At 40.0% G+C, this 25,871-nt stretch overlaps 1 long non-coding RNA gene across 1 annotated transcript; it reads left to right on the forward strand.

Annotated features, from left to right (window-relative positions):
- The first annotated feature begins 6,094 nt into the window (after positions 1-6,094).
- Positions 6,095-17,563, forward strand: LOC116691377 (uncharacterized). Its single transcript, XR_004332468.1, has 3 exons — positions 6,095-6,303; positions 10,221-10,230; positions 17,552-17,563. It is a non-coding gene; the product is annotated as an uncharacterized LOC116691377 (long non-coding RNA).
- Positions 17,564-25,871: the final 8,308 nt, after the last annotated feature.

Raw genomic sequence — 25,871 nt, forward strand, 5'->3', positions numbered from 1 at the left:
ATCACATTCCGCTTTGATAATTCAGTGCTGAGTCATTTAACAGGAAATGGCCTCATTTAGCCCGGCCCACAAAACACTAGGGGAAAGGCAAAAGGCTGCATAAATATATAAACACATACACATAGATACCACCTCCGGCTTGTTATCCGTCTGAGCCGCCGCCATTTTGGGACATCAGACCCGTTCTGACTATAAAGACTCACATGGTTTTGTCGTTACATATTAAACTAATGTCTTCAATATAACAGACGTTCATTTCACAAACATTTTCATTTGAATAAATGTCTGTTAAGTCACTGCCACTGGAGGAGGTCATGGCTTTCCCATAGAGTTTGTGTGCTCCTAATTTACAAGAATTGCAATGTAACTGTATTAAATAATGTTTTTATTTAATAAAAGGAATACTAGGCAACATTACAAAGTTGTTTCAGTTATTTGGATACAAAAAAGTATCCTAGATTTTAAAATATTTCTCCTTTAAACCATTTATTTAATAATTATAGCGTTGTAAACAATTAAAATATTAATCGCAATTAATCACACATTTTTACCTATTCTAAATGTTATGGCTTTATATTCAACAATAGGGATGGCGAGTACAGCATTATCTGTATCTGTTTACCACATGAATTATCTGTATCCGTATCTGTACTCGGACTGGGCGGGGCCTAACCCGGAAGTGGTCAGATTTAAACCGGAAGTGGGTCTGGTTGTCTTGAAATGGGCGGGGCTTTATGGGTTGATCAGAAATTGTTATATTTATTGCAGATTAGAAAACTATTTCCATGACAGCATCAGCATTGAGCTTCAGATCAGTGGCGTTGTCATGGTAACAAACTATATAGGCCTACAGTGTATAACAAGTTTTGCAACAATAAATACAGCAATGTGGTGGCAATTATTAAGTAAATTGTAATAAACAAGAGTTTTCATACTCAATAATATAACTTTTTTAACTTAAAATTTTTCTATGATCAGTGTGATCATTTTTTTTTTTGGTTCTTTTTTATTTTCACACCAGGTCTGTGTGAGTGTGTGTGTCTGTGAGTGAGTAAGAGATACAGAGAGAGAGAGAGAGAGAGAGAGAGAGAGAGAGAGAGAGAGGCTGGAATGTGTTTGTGTGTGTATCTTAATTTGTAATATTATTTATTTATACCGCAACTGCCTTTTATTTATTTTTTATAAAACACAGCAAGAAAGTTTCAGACATTAAAAAAAACTGGTTCGAACCAGCAGGCAGTTTAAAAAAAACTAAAAAAAACTCAGACGGCAGAGATGCAACACGAGTCGCATTCTACCAAGCACTATGTCTGAACAATCCCCACGATTACCAGAAGTCTCCTGGTTACCAGGTACTAGTTCAAACTGAAGTATAAAACAAACCTGAAGCTGAAGAAACCCTAAATATTAACGGGAAAGCACCGCGGACCTGAGGGAGACGGAGAGAGCCGTTCACTTCTCCGTGTCCTGAGGTTCTGTGAGCACAGCCGGTGGGACACAACAACAGGAGGAATAGGTTCGTTCGAGATGAACTGTGCCTCGCCTGGAAAGTGGACGAGAGCAGGCGGCAGCAGCGGGGGGGCGGGGACAAAAAGCTGCGGTAAAGTCGGACAGTTTCCAGCCGATTCCAGCCGCCTTCAGGCTGGACAGGAAGTGATGAAAACACTGTGGTGCGATTCCGATTTAATAAAATATAATCAGACCCACATATCAGCTGGTACACAGTCTCCAGTTGTTTTAATTATGACAGAGTAGCTGGCAAAGTGCTCTACATGCGATCTGTTGCTGATTTTAATGAACAACACACTGGAGATGATCCGTGATCTGAACGGATTTAGTCTCTCTGACTTCTAAACTTAACTATCAGTCACACAACATGTGTTCTGGACAGAATAAGTCTTTAAATCAGACAAATAGCAATTAAAATCCCTCCGATTCAAAAACGATAAAAAAGTTTATATAAAACGTCATCATGTTGTAAACCAATCAGATTTTAAATCAGCTGAGAGGCTGGCGTTTCCCAGCATGCTCTGGGTCCGCCTGGCTCTTGCAGTCGGTGAAAAGCAACTGCGCCGCCTGCGTCTCAGAACTGCGGCCGCCTTGCTCTCGTGACATTTCCGTTGCCCACGTGTGCATGACGTCAGAGCAAGTCGGGATCAAGTCGGACACAAATCTAACCGGCATGCAACGGGCGCCGATCGCCGGTGATCGATTCCAAGAGTATATGGCTGCAACCTGGAGCGTCCCATGTCATCCGTCCCGTCTCATGCGGTCCCGTGTCATGCGGAGTTGTGTCCAACAGTAAATTCAGAGGGTCAAAAATACAAAATCGCGAATAATTTTCCCGATGGAGTCACGGGTAAATTCGTGACCACATTTGTTGCAATCAATTGAAAAAACTTCAACAACTGTTAAAGTAACAATTTCACACATATAGTTTGCTCATTTCTGAATGTTATGCTTGTGTTGACAAGATAAATGCAGACTATCATCTGGAATAAAATAAGCCTGCCTCAACTATCATGAATAAAGTACTTTTAATATTTGGTGTTTTTTTAATGTTTAGTTAAAAAAACACCAAATATTAAAATTGCAGTTACGGCAATCATGCAAATGAATAAAATGTTTGGTTTTTTAACTAAACATGTCTATAAGATAAATGCAAACTATCATACTGATGAATAAAAACACTTAAAATATATGTCCGTCTATAAAATAAATTCAGATTATCGGCAAACTAAAAGAATCCTTCTGCCATCTCCGAGTTTCTACTTTTCAAAATAAGAGCTCGCATCTGGAAAAAATACTACACCTCTCTTACTTTTCAAAGTAAAAGCTCACGTCAACTATCATGCTAATGAATGAAATATATATATATATTTTAAATATTTAAAAATGTATGTAGGTCTCTAAAATAAATTCAGATTATAGAAGTTGCAGCTATAGAAGTAATTTCTCTCCCGACAGAGTTCAAGCATTTGGTTTTGTTTTTAATTTGTTCCCCCCTTTCACACAATAGGCTACAACACAAAATACAATAGAACCGCTGGCGGAAGTGGAAGAAAAATTCAATCGCATTCTAGCCCAAGGCCGTGGCAGCTGAGATACGCTGTCGAATGCAGGACGGGTCCCAGAGACCCGAAGGCCGAGGCCGCGGTAGTAGAAAAATAGAACCGCATTCTGCCCCGGGTCCCAGAGACCTGACAGCATTCTGCCCCGGGTCCTGTTGGAGCTAAATCCTGCTCCATCTCAGGGTTCATTCAATTAGTAGTCAAAATCTCAGATGTGGATGTGTGAATCCATTTTATTACATAGGATATCCTAGAGACAAATACAGAGTCAACCTAACACGGCTCTCCCCCAAATTTGTCTGACTCTCTGGCTCTTGGACCCCTAGTCTTATCCACAAAGGGTGGGGTCTTTAGAGCACAGTGATGTGTGTGTGTGTGTGTGTGTGTGTCTATTCGTTATCTTTCAATTGGAATGTGACTTAAGGTTTATGACCCTCAGTTCAGGAAAAGATCAGTGGGGGTGAAAGAGACTGAAACCAGACACAGGCAGCATCCCTATCAATCAATTCTGCTTCTAACACATTTAGGAGAGCTGGATTACAACAAAATATACCAGAACATCTTATATTATAAAACAGAAGTATTGCAAAACAACTCAATGTGACAAACAACAAACAATGACCCATATACTTATAACAACAAACTTAATGACCAACATGTCTTCATTTATGCTGAAATAATGCTTTTACCTTTTAGCTTGAATGTATAATGCAAATCACACATAATGTTTAAGCACATATAACATTTTAAATTCCAACAGTCCCAGAGACCCGACAGCATTCTGCCCCGGGTCCCAGAGACCCGACAGCCGAGGCAGTGCTGGTAGAGCTACAGCAGTCAAATGCTCTCGCCATGCTGATAAGCAGTTGTATTTGCAGCAATGTCCCGGTGAAGTGTAAAATATATATAGGCCTAGAATATAAAATTAAAAAGTCTTGGAAAGAGTGTAACATGTTTATTTTTGTAGTCTTGTTGTTGTGTGTGCAGATCGTGGATTTCTCCTCAGGAAATGCTGCGACAATGATGCAGGTTTCATCAGATGTAGCAACATTATATGGAACAATACAACCATAATCAGAAATGAGCAAACTATATATATGGCAAAATTGTTACTTTAACAGTTATTAACGTTTTTCAATTGATTGTAACGAATGTGGTCACAAATTTACCTGTGACTCCATCTGGAAAATTATTCGCGATTTCGTATTTTTGACGCTCTGAATTTGCCGTTGGACACACCTCCGCATGAGACGGGATCGCATGAGACGGGATGGATGACATGGGACGCTCCAGGCTGCAGCCATACCCATCTCATTGATTCTGCGCAGACCTGGCTCATCTCGAACGAGCCTAATCTGTGTGTGTAGGGAGGGGCGCTGGGACTAGCCTATCACAGAATATTGTAGGGGAGGGCGCTGGGACTAGCCTATCACAGAATAGTGTAGGGGAGGGCGCTGGGACTAGCCTATCACAGAATAGTGTAGGGGAAAGGCGCTGTAACTAGCCTATCACAGAATAGTGTAGGGGAAAGGCGCTGTAACTAGCCTATCACAGAATAGTGTAGAGGAGGGTGCTGGGACTAGCCTATCACAGAATAGTGTAGGGAGTGTGCTGTGACTAGCCTATCACAGAATAGTGTAGGGAGGGCGCTGGGACTAGCCTATCACAGAATAGTGTAGGGGAGGGCGCTGTGACTAGCCTATCACAGAATAGTGTAGGGGAGAGGCTCTGTGACTAGCTTATCACAGAATAGTGTAGGGGAGGGGCGCTGGGACTAGCCTATCACAGAATAGTGTAGGGGAGGGCGCTGGGACTAGCCTATCACAGAATAGTGTAGGGGAAAGGCGCTGTAACTAGCCTATCACAGAATAGTGTAGGGGAAAGGCGCTGTAACTAGCCTATCACAGAATAGTGTAGAGGAGGGTGCTGGGACTAGCCTATCACAGAATAGTGTAGGGGAGTGTGCTGTGACTAGCCTATCACAGAATAGTGTAGGGGAGGGCGCTGGGACTAGCCTATCACAGAATAGTGTAGGGGAGGGCGCTGTGACTAGCCTATCACAGAATAGTGTAGGGGAGAGGCTCTGTGACTAGCTTATCACAGAATAGTGTAGGGGAGGGGCGCTGGGACTAGCTTATCACAGAATAGTGTAGGGGAAAGGCGCTGTAACTAGCCTATCACAGAATAGTGTAGAGGAGGGTGCTGGGACTAGCCTATCACAGAATAGTGTAGGGGAGGGCGCTGTGACTAGCCTATCACAGAATAGTGTAGGGGAGAGGCTCTGTGACTAGCTTATCACAGAATAGTGTAGGGGAGGGGCGCTGTGACTAGCCTATCACAGAATAGTGTAGGGGAGAGGCTCTATGACTAGCTGTTGTGGGTAGATGTTACCAGTAGTCTCAGTATGGTGTGTAACCGAAAGGACAAAACAAACGTTGTTCTTGATTTAAGATGGGGTGTTTTTATTGCTCCCAAATAAGGCCAAAAAGGCAAAATACAAAATAGCAAAAAGAATAAAGATCAAAGACTTTGAAAACTGGAAAAGAAACAGTCATGAGAGTCAAAAAGATAAAAGTAAAATACCAAACTAAAGAACAGCTGCTCACAAATTGCCTTTTGACCGTCTATAAAAGCACCGGTGCATACGGCAAACTCCCTTTTACGATAATGTCAGAGGACGAAGGTATTGATCTTGTGGTTATTTTAACTAAGGAATATGTAATGAGATAGCGTCACACACACAATGACAGTATTTTAAAGTCAGTGTTCAGACGTAGGAGGTACAAGTAGAGCATCGCTACGGTGACGGTCGCAATGCGCTCTGTCACACTAGCCTATCACAGAACGCAGAAATAGTCAAAGGAGACTTTTCTTCAATCCGAGTACAGATATTGACTCGTATTACTCGTATAATACTTGTACTCGGCAAAAGTGCTTTATCCGTACCGGATACTTGTTTCAGCCGAGTACTCGGCTCATCCCTATTCAACAACAAGAAAATGGGTGCGTGAGATAAAGCTGTTTTCACACATACAGGTAAATCACCTGTTCCTCGCTAAAAGTTCAAATCATTTTAACGTTATTGTGTATTCTTGCCCCTATTTTCATCTGTTGCTGAGTAACAAACATTAACATCCCATGGTCTCTTGAATGTAGCATACCTGTAGCAAGCTCCTTCGTAGTAACCAGCGGTAAAAACAAACGTCAAAGAGGAGCTCCGTGCTACATAGCAGTTGCTACAGACCTCCGTCACAGCTCAGTCGTATCAGCGGCTTTTAGTAGCTGTGTTGAGCCGCAAAAGAGTTCGTCAACACTGGCTCTGGTGCCCCGCATGGTGCTCCTTCAGGTCAGCTGTAGCTGGTGGTTCAGTTATCCGAGAATACTGTATGGGACTATCAGACGGGGACAGAGCACAGCGAGCTGCCGGTCATTTCGGCGGAGATTACAGTTAAGAAAGAAATGAAACAAGTAGTGGGCCTGTTGTTTTTGTTTCCAGTCTAGCTAGATCCGGTATGATGTTGTAGTCCTGGTCCAAATCACAACAGTCCAGTAAGGACATTAGTGCTGATGTCACCACTGATCCACTTGTTCCGGCTGCAAGTTTTATTTATTATGACTAGGGATGCCCCAAACCCGGAGTTCAGGTTCGGCTGAACTTTGGGCTTTTTGATGGAGTTCGGGTACTGCCAAACTTTAGTATTTTTTTCCACCAAACCAAACGCTATCAAAGGGAAGTAACGAGGCAAAACTCGAAAAAACTTTGGCATTTACATGTGACATGTGCACTTGTGAGTACACTACACAGTCCTGCATTAGTGTGACCTCACATGTATTGATGAGGATTTTAAGCACACACATTCAAAGGCCTAGAGGCTACGGGCAGTTGCAGCCATTATAAAATGTCATAAAACCCTCATCTCCAATCCCTCATCTATCTCCTTTTGTCTCTCAGATTGTACTGACACAGCTTGTTGATGTGGCAATTGAACTTAAGAACCAGTGCAGCTTTCACCGAGACATCAAGGGGGAAAATATACTGATTGTGATTGGTTCAGATGTCTGGACTGAGCTGCTCCTCAAAGCAAGATCATTTTACTGCAATTTCTACAGTAAGGAGTACTACTCCTGCTCCTAACAAACTTACCCATCTATGATGTCCGGGTATTGTACGTACCCTTTCTCGCGTTCCTCCCGAGTGGTAAAGTTGTATCTAACGGCACGGCCACCACCAGTGTGGCAGCTGGGAGTGGTCATGTGTGAAACGCTCCATTTGAGACTACCGAGTTCCTGGTAAATAAACTAATAATCGGAAAAAACCTTTCCAACAGTAAGAAAGACATACAGAAACATATCAGCAGGCACAAATCTGTTCATTTTCGTTCTCATGTGATGGATCACTGTACCCGTCATCTTTCTTCTTCCTCTTACTCTCCAGACTGCCGGGATTTCTTGAGAATGTGTTTGACCACAGAGCCCCAGCAGCGCCTTATCCTGGAGCAGCTCCAACTTCACCCACAGCTCTGATAAACCAACACTACAGCCAAACGCATGTTTAAAGTCTGTCTATCCGATGCCCATACACTAGTGTCACAAATACTAATGCTGCTCTCTCTTTGACAGAAAGACGTAGAAACTGCTGCTTGACATATTCAATTGGACTCATCTGTAAATGGACTTGGATATTGGCCTTTGTTTTGCAAAGGGGATCTCTTTTTGAGGGGATCTCCCTTTGAATTGCCTTTCCTGAGGTTTCTTTCCATTTCCGCTAGCCTCAGGATTTTGGGGAGTTTTTCCTTATCTTCTTAAAGAGCTGCCGGGTCAGGAGCTGCTGCTAATGTAACCTGTGAGAGCTTAATAGGCAGTATGCACGGGCGAGCGAGACGTATTTCCAGTTGAATCTCAGGATGGCTGTAAACTTCTAGTCATCGTAGAATGCTGTGCTCCCGTATGCTACCATTGAATGCTAGTTGTCAAAACATCCAAAACTCATTCATTTTTTATAGTGCTTCGTATTAACTAATAGCGCGATGATGTGTAAACGTACGAAAGTGTCCTTTCAAAGATGGGATGACAGCTCTCCCAGCCAACCACTGCAATGTACAGTGTCCGCAAGATACAATTATTCTGTTTTTTGTTTTTTTAACTTTTCCTGAAGACAATGAATTACATAAACAGTGGGTGATTAACATCCAACTAGACAACGGTCTTAAAACAAACACGCACGTGTTGCAGCCAACACTTTTATTAAAAGCCACTGCGGAGTTAACATTGTCGCATGTAGCTACATGTTAAAGGCAGTAGTAAAATATGTCTTCTTGGCTGGCAATGTCGTTACATTTTCCCCAGTTCACCTTACTCCTGAAACATTTTGTTCATGTAGTATTTAGTTAAAAAGCCTTTATTTTGATGGTAGAAATTGCTGCTATATTATATTAGTGTCCACTGCTAGCTTACCTCTTCCAATGGGCTGACTTACCCTCTTAAACCAAAAGATTTCTAATCTGCATTTACATTGGACAAGTATGTACAAGGAGGCTTTCATGTCAATCCGCCATCTTAAAAAACTCAAAAGTGGCCAGATGGAGACATGGTGTGAACAGAATTTAGAAGAAATGGCACAGAGAGTGAGAACTATATTTATTAGTAATTTTCCTCACCACAAAGTAAAAGAGCATTTCTATTATTCACTTACGTCAACATCTGCATGTCATGGTTGTACGTTTCTGTTTCCTATTTTATTTTGAAGTCTCCGTTTTCCTCCCTAGTGTTTTTCTGCCTGTTTGTCACCTGTTGTATCACCTGTCCCTTGTTTGCTCGTTATACCTCTTGTATTTAGTTTCTTTGTTTCCCTTGTCTGTTGTTAGGTTGTTGTATTTCTGTTTGGGGTGTCTGTGTGTTTAGTCTACCTGTTAGTCTTGGTGTTTCTTGGTTGCTGTGAGTTGTTGACTTGGTTGATGTGTATCTTGTCGTGCACTTCATTTCTGGATTTTCTATGCCTGCTGGACGCCTTTTGTTGGAATTTGTCATAAATAAATATTTAAGTTCTGTTCTGCCTGCGGTCTCTGCACTATATTACTACACCAAAATAATGACACTGCAGAACTTGAACTCGATTTCATCATTGTTGTCATCGGTAGAGGACAAAGTCTGTATAGAATAACATTGTCATCATCAAATACCATTCTCAGGTAAAATTAAAGTCATAGATCCTTTGAACAACAGAAACGTTCTAAGTTAAATCTCATATAATTCATACAAAGGTTACCACATATATCTCATGAACTGACTGACATCCAAATGTCTTTTGAGTCTTGCTCAGGGTATTTTTATAGTGCTGTTAGGCTCCAAGTAACTTGCATTTCAGCATTCTAAAATTAAAGAACATGACAAACACATTCATGCATAACAGGATAGTGAATTAAAAAATAAATAATTCAGTTTATAAAAGCTGAGCCTAATACACCCATTAAAAAAGACTGAAGAAGGTAACATTGTTAGAAATGTCTTTGAATCCTTCAACTGACTGAACAATTTAGTTTACATTAACCAGCTATTTATAGCTACCAGTCATTAACTAGCCACTCGATTACTACTTAAATTAAAGTATACAGTTAAACAGCACCACAACTAGATCTTCCAAAAAATATCTATAATATGTATTCCTCAGAGTTTCAAAAATAACTGAAAATTATAACCTTCATGAAGTAAAAGCCAGGGCTGTAGTGTCATTAGCATCAGTTAAGACTAGATCACACTGTGTACCAAGTACCAATCGCACGTGCCGTGTTTTTTTTTTTAAATTTACAATCCATTGTTAGAAAAGCTAGTTAATTTAAGTTAATTTTGCTATGTAGTTAGCATTAGATGATGGATGCAAGGAAATGGGTGCGTTGGCGGGAGGACTTTTCCCAAAGACAGATATTACTCCTGAAAGGTAAGAGATGTAAAAATATAACATTAGATATGACATAATGATTAAATAAAAATCTTGTTAAACTGGGTTCATCTAACTAGCTAGCTAGCTAGCTTACCTAATGTTAACCGGTTCTAACCGGTCTTAACGTTAGCTAGTAGAGTTAGCTAGTAGTGTTAGCTTGCGAGCGATCAACAAAATGGCTCAGACGTTTAGCGTCAACGTTAGTATAGAAGGTGATTCAAAGTACTTACATCCAGTGTTGTTTGTATTCAGAGACAAAAGAAGAAATCAAGGAGGAACTATCAAAAGGGAAGCGTGTCCGAAGACTAAAAGATACCACTCCCAACGTCACCTTCTGAGGAAGAGGACGCCAAGACAAAAAACTGTAACGTTAACCGTAAACAATGTTTCCATTGTTAACTATATTGATAACCAGTGTTAATAAATAATACTGACATAAATATGAGAAAAGAAGGAGTAAATATAAAAGGAGAGCAACCATCATTTTTGCTTTGACATTGCTTTGTCTGTTGTAGTCTTGTATTACACCGTAGCTAATGCCTTCCGTCTAATTATGCTTTTATCTGTTTTCAGACAAGTAGAAAAAAACATCGGTTGAAGAAGCCAATAAAAAATAATCTTTTGGCCATACTCCAGGAAATAATAAGACAGTCTCCACTCTGTCCCCCCCCCTCCCCCCAAGGAATTCGAGAACACGTACTCTATAAAAAGGAGGGGGAGGAGGAGGAAGATGATGATGACGATAATGCAGACAGAATGGTTCCACAAAAACTTTTTGAGGAAGCCAAACAAAAACAAGGGCGCTACCAAAAAAAATGTAATGAGATGTGTCTGCAACTACAGGAAACTAAACAAAAGTTAAATCATTTGGATTAGCTTTAAACTAGATTCATGTTTTGCTGTCAAGGTGTTATGGGAGAATTAATCCTTAGCCTAATATCAGATTTAACTTGAATTCACTAAATATGTTTTTATTGTTTCTTATAATGTCAGCTGTTCATATTGTATTCTGTTACAGCTTGGAGGAGAAGGAAAAAGTCAGAGCAGCAGTTGAGGGGGATAATATAAGACCCTTTGAGCACTATAGTTGGAGTTCGGCAACATCTGCTGAAGAGGCTAAACTCAAAGACAGCAACGTGTAGTGGTGAGGATGTATTTCCCCCTCATTCTTCCAGACCTAAAAATGCTATTTATACTAAAATTTGAATATGTCATGGTTCATTTTTGAAAGATAAACCATTATTTAAGTAGAATAAATGTTGCTTCCAACTTCCACAACTTTCTTTAATTGTCAAATGTGAAGCATGTCTATGTGCACAGTCATAAAAGTTGATCAATAATCTATTTGTTATGGTTTCAGTTTTAATCCTGTTTTCTGTTATTTTCGTGTTTCCTCCCTGGTCTTGTGTGGTGGTTTCTGTCTTTTGTTCCCCTTGAGTGTCTGCATGTTCTGTTTCCTGTTTTATTTTGAAGTTTGGTCTTTGTCTTATCTTTAGTTTGACTTCCTGTGTTTTCCCGCTCCTGTGATTACCAGATGTCTTCCACCTGTTTCCCAGCCCTCTTGTCACCTGCCTCTCGTTACCCTGTGTATTTAGTGTCTGTGCGCCCCTCATCTCTTGTCAGATTGGTTTGTCCGTCTAAGCGTGTTGTTCTTATGGTGATATTTTTGCAAATGGCTCTTACAAAAAAAAAAACTCTCTCTGTCCACTGGAACGCTATGGCTTTTCATTCAAAATGGTTTAAACCATTTTGAATGAAAAGCCATAGCCTATTAACTCTAATCTGTTTGATAAGTCCAAGAAAATAAAGGCCTGCCTCTAATAAAAGCCTGGGACCTTCTGCGGTTCAGGTTAATAAAGGCCCCAGCTTTTATTTGAGGAATTACGGTAGTATGCTATAAATAGGACTAAGCCACTTTATAAATGTTTCTTGTCCTAGACTGTAAGAAAATAACTTTTACATCTCAACTGCCTTTTATACAATGTGGTATCTAGGCTTTTTCAGTTCTTAGTGATATCTGTTACGGAACCGTAAGCCCACCCACAAGCTTTTCCTTAACCTAACCATGTCCAAAGGGACACCAATAGTCCCAACCAAGTGCGTCAATAACAACACTTGACCAAGTACCCGTATTTTACGAGATGGGAGTGAGAATGTGTTGTCTATCGCCACTTTCACTTTAACTTCAGTTTATAATTGGATTTTTTTTAACCAAATCGTTTCACAGACAATGGACCTACTCCTTTTGTTATACCTGTCATTAAAAAGGTTTATCATTTATGTCAATTTTTACCAAAGAAATACCAAGATATATATATATATCTGTTTAATTTTCCAAACTGAACGGCTCTTCATGCGCACCCAAAAGTTTTTGTTTACTCCTGCCCTAAGAGACTAATCCCTGCAGTTTACAGCAAACCTAGTCCAAATTTCTTTAGAAAGGTCTATACTGACACTTGTAACTTTCCTGCATTATATATTCATAAAAGCCTAAACTAATTAGCCCTAAAGACAAGACAGTGTTTGTATATCTCAAATATCAGTTAGACTTCCCATAATTAATTAATACAGCAGCTAACAATGGCTGTAGTATACCTGCCAACTCATGATAGGAACACTGAATAAATCTAAAAAATATATAGGAATGTTAATGTGCAAGCAAATGTATTTTAATGAGTCGCACATGTGAATGTTTGAGTGTGTTGGGAGACTATGATGCCTGTTGCCATGGTTTCAGGTCTGACAGCATGGTGATTTGGAGGTGGTGGGTGTGAATGAAGCCTGGCTGGAGTCTTGCATCACAGGAAGGTGCTTGGCATTTGAAGGGCAAGAATAATTCAGGCTACATGCGTCAAGATTGGAAATCTGAGAGACTGAATATAACCGTCCATCATGGTGTCAAAGCGGGCTAGCTAAGTAGTGAAGTGTTGTTCAACTGGATTGTATCACTTCTTTTATCATTTTGTGGAGTGATGGCTGAAATGAATAAAAGATTTTTCTATTATGAAATCTTCTGTAACTGTAGAATGGATATCAGTTAAATGTGTATGTTAGATTGTTGCCTATATTATAGTGAAGTATTATTATATAATAAATGCCAGTATTCATATAGTTACTCAATAAATCCATGTTAACAAACATTGAGGATGTGTGGAATCCCCTGTACAATAATGGCTCACATGAATGCCGCATACAGTACATTGAGTACAATTATATGCACTCTATTCTGAATATGACATTATTCCGAATTTGATACAGGTCATGTTAAAATTATATTCTGTTTAGATATTCCAAATAAGTGTATTTTTTATTTTTATATAATTTCTGATTAAGATGTGGGACATGCCTGTATTATGCGTGTTTTAGAAGCATTCTTTGGACAGGTATACGGTGCATTTGGAATATGCTTCTCAATCATAGTTTTTTTACTACAGTCTGCACCAGTTTACGACCACTTGTCGATTGAATGGTTCCCAGTATTTAGTTTTATATAACTGTAATTTCTCACAAACATGGGACATAAAATGCAGTTATTAAACGCGTGGTTCCCGGTGTTGTTGCATGGCGCGCCCGTTTGAAGTGTTCTCAAGAACACCTCATCCGATGGTAAATGGTAAGCATTTACATAGCGCCTTTCTACTTTACTGGACCAAGCCCTTTACAATTTGCCTCTCATTCAGCCATTCCCATGTGCAAGGCGCTGCCCCTCTACATGACGTGCTCACAGGCTCGCTGCTGCTCCTCAGTAAGAAGTGACAGAGGAAGGCTGTGTTTGCACAGTCAAACAAGTCACACTTAAAACTGGAATATTAGGAATTCGGGATATTGTCTTTTTCAGAATAAGGTCAAAAATCCGAAATATGTCCATGTAAAGGTAGTCATTGTTCAAAGTGCTAATTCTATCAGAATAAGAACTCTGCTGCTCCCATACTACAGAGGAAATTAGAACTGAAGAGCCTGTTTCTCTCAGCAGTTGAGGTAAATACAGGCAAAAACCACTATACAATTGACATTACTTTTTTTTTTTTTTTGAACATATGTCAATGTTGTTGTGCAGGTTGTCCATACTATTTCCAGCATTTTGCACACATTTGGACTTTTAGTAGAGTTTAGTTTGATTTAGATTTTATTTTTCATTGTGAATCCTAGCTTCAACTGAACTCAAGCCACAGATGTGTCAATTTTTGTTTGTAAGGCAACATGATTTAGGGATTATTTGTCTTTCATTTCCTCCTGTGGGTGTCAGGTGACTGGCAGCGAACAGAGTGGAGTGTAATGCTGCTCTGACATCAAAACACTCGACTTGAACACAGTGAAATAATGAGAAAACCCAAGGTTTGACCAAACCTGAAGGGTTCATGTTTATGATATGGATTATCAAACTTTGGGAAGATGGTTTTCATTATATAGAAGAATAAGTGGCAGTAATTGTCAAGGTCCTTTGACCGAAAGCAGAAACCAACAAGGAGATTAGAAAGAGACATGTTAGGCAGTAAATTAAGCTTTCTTAATTCAGGATTTCTCACTGACACCAAGATCTCTTTTAGGAGATAACAAATGATATATTATACAGTCCCTGACAAAAGTCTTGTCGCTTATCTATTTTGTAGAAACACCTGCTATTAACCTGACTTTTAATTAATCAATTGGTGTAAGAAATAGCTCATATGAAAAGCTAAAACCCTCCCAAATGATGTTAAATGCACTGACATGAATTATTTTCACTAAAAAAAAGATTTAAACAAGAGAGGTCAAATTTTGGCAAGACAAAGGTTTTGTCGCCTATACATAAATTGAACAAATTTACTACAAATACTAAAATATGTCAGCAAATTAAATAGTGGTGCTGTGAGATTCAAATTTAATATCTTGTATGACTTCCATGAGCTTGAAGGACTGCATCCATGCGGTTTGGCAAGGATGCATACAATGTATTGATGAAGTCATCAGGAATAGCTAGGAAAGCAGTCTTGCTGCCTCCCAGAGTTCATCAATATTCTTTGGTTTGGTCTTCCATGCTTCCTCTTTCATTCTACCCCACGAGGCTCAATGATGTTCATGTCTGGTGACTGGGCCGGCCAATCCTGGAGCATCTTGATCTTCTTCTCCTTGAGGAACTTTGAAGTGGAGATGGAAGTATGCGATGGAGCACCATCCTGCTGTTGAATTTGGGCTCTTTTATGGTTGGGAATATAAGAGGTAGCTAAGATTTCTTGGTATTTGAGACTATTGATGTTGCCTTCCACCCTGCAGATCTCTCGCACACCCCCATACTGGATGTAACCCCAGACCATGATTTTTCCGCCACCAAACTTCACTGTTTTCTGGGTGAATCTTGGATCCATGCGGGCTCCAGTAGGTCTCCTGCAATATTTGGGGCAACTGTGGTGTAATTCAACAGAAGATTCATCTGAAAAATCCACACAGTTTTTCAATTGTCTTTTGTTTAGTGCTGGCTTCTGGGTACTGATTCGACCATGGAGGCCATTTCGAGACAGAATCCGACAAACCGTTCTGGTTGACACAGGGACTTCAGGGGACCGGGTCTGGTGGAGCTGTGCTGCAGTGGAAAATGGGCTGGCCTTGGATTTTTGAGCCAACAAACGGTCCTCTCGAGCAGTTGTCTTGCGGGGTCTGCCTGACCTGGGCTTGTCAAAAACATCTCCAGTGTCTTCAAATGTTTTTGTAATCCTCTGAACTTGACGCTGAGACACATTGAAGGTGTCTGCCACATCAGCAGTGGATCTGGTCTTCAGCCTCTTGATAATCAAAACTTTAGTCTCAGGGTGAATCTTAGGCATGTTTGCAGATGTCTAGTTGCAGTTGATGTGAAGGTCTAGTGTACTGGGGTTGTTTTTATACACACCTGAGACCTAATTGATCCATTATTAGTCACAGGTGAAGCTCATATGACAAGGCGACAACACAAAATTGACTCAATGGGCTTTACCAAGCTGTGAATATTAGAATACTTTTCTAATACGTTTCTTTTTTCACTGAAACATTATTACAAAAGCTGTTGGGATTAAAATGTTCCATTTCTTGTAAATAAATCTTGATTAGAAATATATTTCAGCGGCACTTCAGGTCAATTTGTACACAAGCGACAAGACTTTTGTCAGGGACTGTACATCCCAAAACAATTAGGTTAAACAAAGGAGTCATCACATCTCTCTGCAGCTGCTCTAATAAAGCAAAAAGCCCTAAAAGGAGTTGTTGTTGTAGTAGTAGCAGTAGTAATAATGTATGTTTAATCCCACAAGGGTTATTGACCACTAGGAGTGCTATGAAGCAATGTTTTTACAAGTGGGTCCCCATTTTCTCAAAATCGTGCCCACACACAAGGTCGCACGTGCACAAGGGCCAGCATGTGGGTGAGGCGATGCACCACCTGCTGCTGTTTTCACACTATTTCACTAATCCACAGTTGGTGGCGGTAAAAAATTTAGAAATACACCAACAAAGGCAGAGGAGAAGAAGCCTGCAGGGTAGCACACATGGTTGTTAACATTGCAGGAGTTAGAATGTTCAAAGATAAATCATACAATCAAACTCCATAGTGCACTAGGTCATAGTGAAAGATCATGGTTTAGGTCAAAATGCTTGGTTACAGTTAGGAAATTGCAGCAAGAGTTGGGCAGTTATGTAGTGAACTCTAACTCAAAGCCAGGGATACAACTCTGTATAAGAGTGCAGTATTATGCACAGTTCAACATTGCTGGTTGCTTGGCATCCTGATATATTTGCATGCCTTTTTACTGTATATCGCTGCTACCTCCATCACTCAACTTCTCCACTGCTTTGATCTGACTTTTACTATATACATCAGTACAAACACAACTTGTAATGGAATGCATTCCTCCTTTCTTGTTATGGCCGTTCTCTCCAGTGTAATTATTTCATCCAGTTAACACAGCAGTGAAAACCAACTCCTATTATGAGCCTCATTGATCTGCAGAGGAGACAATATGCAGTGGATTGCAGATGGCGTATACAGTCTATTCAAATAAAGACACTGCTACTCTGCTGTGAACACATTAGTCTGCACTGTCAGGTAACAGTTGGACAGCAGGCGCTGGAACATCCTGTGACAGTAAAGGACTCGTTACGGGAACGCATTTCAATGTCTGTAATTAGTCAAGTAAAAATAAAACAAATAGCCCAAAGTATTAATGGTCAATTGATATTAGACTGATATTGGACATTTCAGATTAAATGTTAATTAAGTGCATTCATTCCTGAAGCTAATGGAGGGTCATTGTGTTGTTATTAAACACACCCGTTGGCCTTTGAATGCATAAACAAGCATACTTATCCTATTGGAAGTGGCCACATGTAACTTTCAGTTTATGTTGATTTTAGTGCCCACTCTGGACCATGAAGGGTTTTTACCACACCTGCTGTCGTAGCGGTATTTTCTTTAAGCTGCTGTATTGCCCACTGTATATTACTGAGTTAGTGTTACGGGGAGGTCATACAGTCACAATGAATGTTTTGTTCAAACAAATCATTTGTTTACTGTTAGTCTTGTTTTCTGTTAGAGGTTATTTAAGACCATTGTATGAAAAATGACAAATATTAAAAAGTTACATATGGTCACTTCAAGTATCAATTCAGTTCAATTTTAGGTATTAGATCATAACAAGAGTTATCTCAGGACACGTTACAGATTTTACAAAGACCTAATAATTCCGTAGTTCCCTTAAGAGCAAGCATTTAGTGCGACAGTGACAAGGGAAAACTCTCTTTTAGGAAGAAACCTCGGACAGACCCAGGCTCTTGGTAAGCGGTGTCTGATGGTGCCGGTTGGGGGTGTGATGAATAGTGGCAACAATAGTCACAGTAAAGGTAATGGAACTATGACTAGAAATAGTTGTCGTAACTAATGGCGTAGCAGGGCACTGCAGGGCGTCACAGGGTGTAGCAGGTCATAGCAGGGCGTAGCAGGTCATAGCAGGGCGTCACAGGGTGTAGCAGGTCATAGCAGGGTGTAGCAGGTCATAGCAGGGCGTCACAGGGTGTAGCAGGTCATAGCAGGGCGTAGCAGGTCATAGCAGGGCGTCACAGGGTGTAGCAGGTCATAGCAGGGTGTAGCAGGTCATAGCAGGGCGTCACAGGGTGTAGCAGGTCATAGCAGGGTGTAGCAGGTCATAGCAGGGCGTCACAGGGTGTAGCAGGTCATAGCAGGGTGTCACAGGGTGTGGCAGGTCATAGCAGGGCGTAGCAGGTCATAGCAGGGTGTAGGAGGGCATAGCAGGGCACAAAGCGGGACCAAGGCGACAGCTGCAACCATGATTTAGGTGGCACCCTAATCCAAGGAAAACTGCTGGGAGACAGAAAACATAAGGGCTCTGGGGAGTAAACTCCCCATAGGTAAGTTAGTAACAAGCTTTTCTGGCTTTTCCATGGATGCACACAGATGGATAGAGAGGAGAGAGCAGCTCAGTGTGTCAAAGGAAATCCTCCAGCAGCCTAAAACTATAACATTATAATTAAAAGCTGGTGCAAGGTAAACCTGAGCCAGTTCTTTAAGGGTTGGTAGATGAATCTGACTATGAAGAGAAGCAGAGAAGAGAAGGTGTTAATATTTAAAAATGTCTTTGTTTTGTTTCATTTGTTGTAGTACTGAGCAAATAATCATTTTGAATATGGAAATATGATCATTTCAAGGTGTGCAATTTTTGAAGTACAAGAGGCGTGATTATAATCATAGTTAAGATAATTAATGGTATCTTAACAAACTGTATGAAGCGCCAGGATTAGTTGTCATCCTCTGATTTGACAAGCTACTATGACCACTAGAGCTTGCAAACTTGCTCAGATGTAGATAATTAATAGCAATTCTGTCAACTGGCCAAACAATCAAAAAAACCTTGCTGTTGTTTGGTTTGCTTTCTGTTTGGTTTTCGGTTAAAGCTTTTTGCGTTCCAGTGACTTTATTTTCCATGGCTGACCAGAGATGTTTTCAAAGAAGAAAACTCTGAGGTTCTGAGGTTCTAAAACACCAACAAAGTGCTCGGTATCCGACCAGACCAACAACCTGGGTGATCATCTCGTCTTAGAAAGGTTGTTAAGTGAGTGTAAATGACAGACAGCTGGTGAAAAGAGAAGGAGAGAAAAAAATAGAGATTTTAAGAAAAAATGTTTTTATTAAATAACATTTGAAAAACCTGTATAAACTGAAGAAAGAACAATATTAACTATGCAAATTATTAACAATATACCTAATCTAAATAAATTGCCAAAACTATAACACTGTTTTCTTTGTAACAATACTGTGGAAAAAAAGTAAATGAAATGGCTACCGTTTCCCACTGAGGTAACTGAGGCTTACTGTACTGCTGAACAAATAAACAACTTCTTTCTCTTAAGTAAACCAAACTCGTTGTGGAGTTGATTTAAGGGAGTTGTACATTTTTCTTTAGAAACCCCATCATGTCCACATTGTCTGGTGAGAGGCTTGCTTTCTGTGCTGTGACAATGTCCCCTTCAGTGGAAAACCCTCTCTCACTGGGGACAGATGTGGCCTGGATTCCAAGGTAACTTTTAGCCAACTTGGCTGAGTGGGGAAACTGGTTCTGGTTGTCCTTCCACCACTCAAGTGGATCTGACTCCACTGAGAGGCTCTTCACTGCTCTGTAATGCTGCACCTCGTCATCCACCACTTCAGACAGAGGCTTGGATCACAATGCCTGTTCTGTCGGAAATAAGTCTCTAAACAGTTCAGCCATTGGTGCTCTTTTGGCTGAAGGAGGACAGTCCCTGCTGCTGGAGACTATCTCTGATTGCTCCTCTGTCTCTTCCCTGGACAGACAAAAGCCATGACACAATTTCAGCAAATTAGATACAATGAAGGATATGAAATCCAGAAGAAATACACAAATAAAGCTAGTTTAAAGAAAAGATTAGCATTTATTATCTATTCTATCTATTCTATATCTTTATTGAATTGGCCTAACTGATTTGCACAGCACTTAAATTATATTAATATTAAAACAATCAAATACCTGAACAGTCTGCGAACAATCTTCGAGAATTCTCTCAGTCAAGACCCTTGAAGATTGTGCCATGGGTGGTCTCATTAAGGAAGAACCTTAATGAAATGGGGGTCAAGTGCACTGCTCACATTAAGAAACTGAATTAGTGCCTTATCCGTATCTGTCCTCGAAGTCATGTGCAATAGCAGCTTTGATGTCTTTCAGTACTGTTGAGTCAGAGCCGCTGTGCTTCATGGAGGCCAGGATTCTGTTTCACTGGCACAATCATTGAAATAGTTAGCATCTGTTAAATGCTCACGAGGGTCGTCACGGTTTTTAAAGGTTTAAGAACCCATACTACGTCCTCAACTAGTTTCACATCATCATTAAGACAGTGACAATGTCTTTAATGTTCTTCTTGACAGTCTCGTCTGTTGATGCCAAGAAAACGGCAGCCTGCACTCTTAGAACTGGTGGGTTAAAAATAACCCAACTTGGGTTATATTGGTAACCCAGCGCTGGGTCCAATATGGGCCGATCTATCACTGAGTTGTTTTAACCCAGCAGGGTTGGGTTGTATTTTCTTTCCAACAGTTGGTTAAAATAACCATGTTGTTGGGTTATAACTACCTAAAATGGGTTGGGAAAAATACCACCCAAATTCTGGGTTATTTTTATTTCCCACTCGATTTTTGCATTAAATGTACTGATCAAATTATGAAATTATCAAGCATAACCCAGCATTTTGTTTTATTACTTCAAGCCAAATTTATCACTTTAGACAAAATTCAACATTACAATTAATTTCAGTTAACATTAAAAGTAGTATAAAAGAATACAAAAGTAATTTTACATTTTTGATTTAAAACGTGATGTGTGCATTCACTCACTACATCACTAAACGGACAAAAAAGTCACAATTTCTTAAACGTCAGGCATTGAACTTTCAAACCAACTTTTCAAAACAAATTTTAAAGTGCCCCAAAAATCTTTTTTCTGGGATTTGGGGGGTTATTTTCTGTCTCTGGTGCTTCCACACATACACACTTGATGAATAACCATCCATGGTGTCTGAGTAAGATCCGGTTTCTGAATGTCCTCTGATCCGGTTTTTGAATGTCCTCTGTCTTCAGTCTCCGGGTGAGCTGTTCAACATCTGCACGACTTTCTACGTCACCAGAGAACAGGTGGCTAACCGTAGCATGCTAGCTCGTTCTCAATGAAAAACACTGCTCCAACAGCCACTAGTTGACCATAATCTTCAAAAAGAACTACTTCCACGTCCCTGTTCTGCAGGTAACTAGTGAGATGTCTCACTCTGTAGCTAAAACAGAGACCTAAACATAGGATCTGCAGCAATGTGCAGTACAACAAAATGTGGATTTTTTGAAAATGAAACAATGGAAACCTATTCTGGTACAACCTCAAAATACAATTATGAACCTGAACATGAGCAGAAGATGGGCACTTCAACTCAACCATGTGCCATAAAAACTAAATAGTAGCAATCTGAGCTTGCATTAATTTGACAGCGTTTGATTAATGTCCTGATAAGGACATGAATAAATGATAAAACATGATAAAAATCTTGTTAACAAGTGTTAAGAAGATTTAAATGAAAATACCTCCTGAGAGCGAATCTAGGTTTGAGAGAAGGTCAGCTGTCTTCTCTCTTGACCATGCACATTATCTCTGCTGAGAACACAGGGTTCCAGTTCTCAGTTAATCTCCCAGAGGACTCCGGATGCAATGCTGAAAAATCTAAGTATGTAGAAGGCAAAGATGCAAAAGAATATGTAAGACAAAAACAATGATTGACTGAAAGTAATTTTGTAAGATTGTAGCTCACCATGCCTGGAGTGCCCACTAAGCGTGGAAATTCTGTGATGACCAGCATTGATGTAGTCCCATTTGCTCGGATCCACAGTGCCCTATGGAGAGCACTCTCCAACATGTGTTGGGCAACCTGGGACTGTGGCCAGATGTTAATTTTCAGCCACGCAGTCAATTGGATAGCCCTCTCTGGAGTTATAGTTGGCTCTGTGATGAGCAGCGAAATTAATAAGTTCTGTTGTGACATATGAAGCTGAAGAAACTTTAAACGTTAATGGAAAAGACCTGCGGACCTGATTGACTGAAGGAGAGAGAGGGAGCACTGTTTTTGGTGATCTGAGAGGGAGCAGAGCGTGTGTGTGTGTGTTTGTGGGGGGGGGAGGGGGTTGCTGAGGAGTTTTATTCAATCCAAGTACAGATATTGACTCCTATAACTCGTATAATACTTGTACTTGGCAAAAGTGCTTTATCCGTACCAGATACTCGTTTCAGCCGAGCACTCAGCTCATCCCTAGTTGCCAACTCTCAGCTAACGTCACAGTCAGATCCTGCCTATAGACTGTATGTATATCCTGCCCAATGGTCTTTGGCTCCTCCCTCACTCCTTCCTCTCCTCTAAAATTGTCACATCCGCAACCAGGATGGCTGTGCCCATAAGCGCAAACTCAACGACTCATAACTGGTCTCCACAAACCCATGGGCGATGTCACACATGCTCTGTCCATTAATATTAACGGTCTATGGTTAATGTCCTATAACGGTAGCCTTATAGCTTGCCAGCTAGTGTTAGCTAAAGTGAACTAACGTTATGGTTAACCATACAGACGCCTAAGTTAATGTTAACATGTCTTTCAATTCACATTATCACCAAAATTGTCTGGCTATTCTAACATATTTGTATTGTTTTACCGTCTTAAAGACTTACCGGCGCTATGGTCATCAACGTCCTCCAGCTAAATTGATTTCCGCATGGTGCCGTAGGATATGCATCTGTATGTTGGTTGTGTTGCTGGTCACTTCTTAAAACATTTACGGCAAATTGTGTGGGTCTTGTCAAAACAATTGCCATCCTTGTTCTCTACCAGGTAGCTGAAATGTTTCCATACTGCTGCCTTAAATGTATTGGGAGGGTCGGCAACCTCTGGGTTAGTTGCCATCGAGGCTATTCCTCACGTTCTTCTAGCTTAACATTTGCGGGCAGGCATCACATGAGTGGAAAGGTAGTCATGTCACGTAATTCGAGGACGCTTACAGGTTTGTGGTTTTCATAAATCGTTACAGCTGGGACTGATATGTCCCCAGAAGATCTGAAATGTCCCACCTGCACACTGACTGCTTTACCTCAAAATGCCTTCAACAGTATCCCGTTTTGTTGTCTTGAGGAAAAAAAAAGGTTTCCTGGCTTTTCTCTACTTATCATTCATAGATTGTTAACATGTAATTTGGACTTTATTGTATCATCAGTCCCATGTAGCATTTAGATTTTTCTTTGCTAGGTTATTGTGCGGGTGTGTCTGCTGCTTCCACACCCTGCCATTAGACAGGCAGCAACACAGAGGTGACTACTGTAATTTCCCTACTTCTCTATTTGCACTCTCTAACAAGCAGCGACTGAAAATTGCAGTTGGAACACAATGATCTGATGTGACTACTGATGCCTCACAGTGTCCCAGGACTCCCTGCTGTTGGTCTGAGATGGTTGAGTTTAGTTGGATGAGTTTTCCTTTCTGATCAGCCTGCAGAGACCTGCACTCATGTTTATGCAGAGCTACATGTGATTTCAGTCTAATATTAATTGACCATTAATACTTAGGGCTATACGTAATATTTATTTATTTAAATTATAATAAAGTGGCCTATAAAAATTGATTTGCTACACAAAATATAGACGTGGAGGAGATCGTTTCTAAATTACGAGATCCCCCTAATCCTGTATAAATAGGGTTTTAAAGGATGGCTTGCTAGTAATTTCACCCTAAGGTCCTTTGCACCATAGAGCTTGAGCGAGCCAGCCATCCCCCACAGAAGCTTTTTTCCCTTGGTCTAACATTGGTTAAGCTAGTACTATCAGCTTGTTAGCTTAGTGCAGGCGCTAATGGAACAAAGTGTGTATCTTGTAAATTACACCACTACTAATGCCCGGAATGGTACCAAACTTCTACAGTAGTACAAATAGGTTTTGTATTCATAAAACGTGGCAATGTAAAGTTTGTAAGTACACCAAGAGTTTATTTAAAAAACACTTGCCTGATGGCTTCTGCTATCTATCGCTACCTGCAGTAAGACGAGTGGTTAGGGACCATATACAAACTAGAACACTGAAAAGAAATACAAAAGGCTTTAATAATTTCACTTTTTTTCTTTTCTTTTTTTTTTAAAGTGCTGTATTAAAACTAGCAGGAGACAAGTTATAATTGAGGGAAGTTTGGAAACACTACCTCATTTAATCATTAAATTAATTAATATTTTTGTTGTATCTCTTTTTGGTATTGTAGTTTGTAAGCACACAATACTGGGAATAATACCACAACCTTAGTGACAAAAACAAAATTTATCTAAGTTTATTCCTTTTTGTAAGATATCTTTTTTGCAATTAAATATTTTTATTTAAAAGAAACTAGCAAAAGTGCAAAACATTGGTCTAGATGACAATATACAGGAAAGTAAACTACATATACCGGAGAAAGCACAGTATCCCTTTTCCACAATCTGTTTTGCGATCAAATGATTCTACACCAAAACACAGTGGAAAGATGGGAAGGAGGGAGACTGAACAAAAACACAACTGCAAGAACGATGTTTGCAGCTGACAAACAAGACTCACAGAAACAAACACAGACAACACACACAAACAAAAGGCATTGACAGGGAGACCGGCATAAGACAAAAGGGACCAAGCACACGCACAGATACAAACCAGAAGGCTATCGCACAAGTCTACAGCATGGATTTCAAGGATTTAGCAATGGTGAGCCGAATGTCCAAAGTCTTTCCTGGTGCTTTATGCGAGCCGTGGAGATATATATATATATATATATATATATATATTATGGCATGCCGTTTAGGAAATAATATATATATATGAAGTTTATCCATCTGAATATATGGAATGGAAGTCTGAATATATTGAATGGAAGTCTGAATATATTGAATGGAAGTCTGAATATATGGAATGAACGTCTGAATATATGGAATGAAAGTCTGAATATATGGAATGAAAGTCTGAATATATGGAATGAAGTCTGAATATATTGAATGAAGTCTGAATATATGGAATGAAAGTCTGAATATATGGAATGAAGTCTGAATATATGGGATGAAAGTCTGAATATATGGAATGGAAGTCTGAATATATGGAATGAAAGTCTGAATATATGGAATGAAAGTCTGAATATATGGAATGAAGTCTGAATATATGGAATGAAAGTCTGAATATATGGAATGGAAGTCTGAATATATGGAATGAAAGTCTGAATATATGGAATGAAAGTCTGAATATATGGAATGAAAGTCTGAATATATGGAATGAAAGTCTGAATATATGGAATGGAAGTCTGAATATATGGAATGGAAGTCTGAATATATGGAATGAAAGTCTGAATATATGGAATGAAAGCTGACGTCATTACGGCGCTGGCGCCATCTTGTGTTGTGGCTGATTAATCAGGATGTAACAAATGTGGACGCTATGAGTGAATCGGCTAGGAATCTAGTGTCAGCTATTTTGAGCAATGAAGAGATTATTAACACTCTGGCAAATGCATGTACGGGCCAAAATACTGGTAACCGTATCCAGTGCCCACACCATTAGCTTCCAGTTGAAGTGTTACTTCTGCCGACATCTCCCAAAGAGACTCATAAATTCCTTAAAGAATGATGCATAATGTTCTTTCGGCAACGTTTTGTTGAACAGGATTGCTTATAAGCACTAAGAATGTCGCAATAATGGAAATATGATCCTCAAGGTGACGCTATCTAATTTCCAAACTGTTTGTGTCGTTTGGAGTATGACCAGTTGTTGCAAAAAAACCCTGCAGTTCAACAAAGTATTGG

This window comes from Etheostoma spectabile, chromosome 6, assembly GCF_008692095.1.
Source record: "Etheostoma spectabile isolate EspeVRDwgs_2016 chromosome 6, UIUC_Espe_1.0, whole genome shotgun sequence".
In the NCBI taxonomy this organism is placed as follows: domain Eukaryota; kingdom Metazoa; phylum Chordata; class Actinopteri; order Perciformes; family Percidae; genus Etheostoma; species Etheostoma spectabile.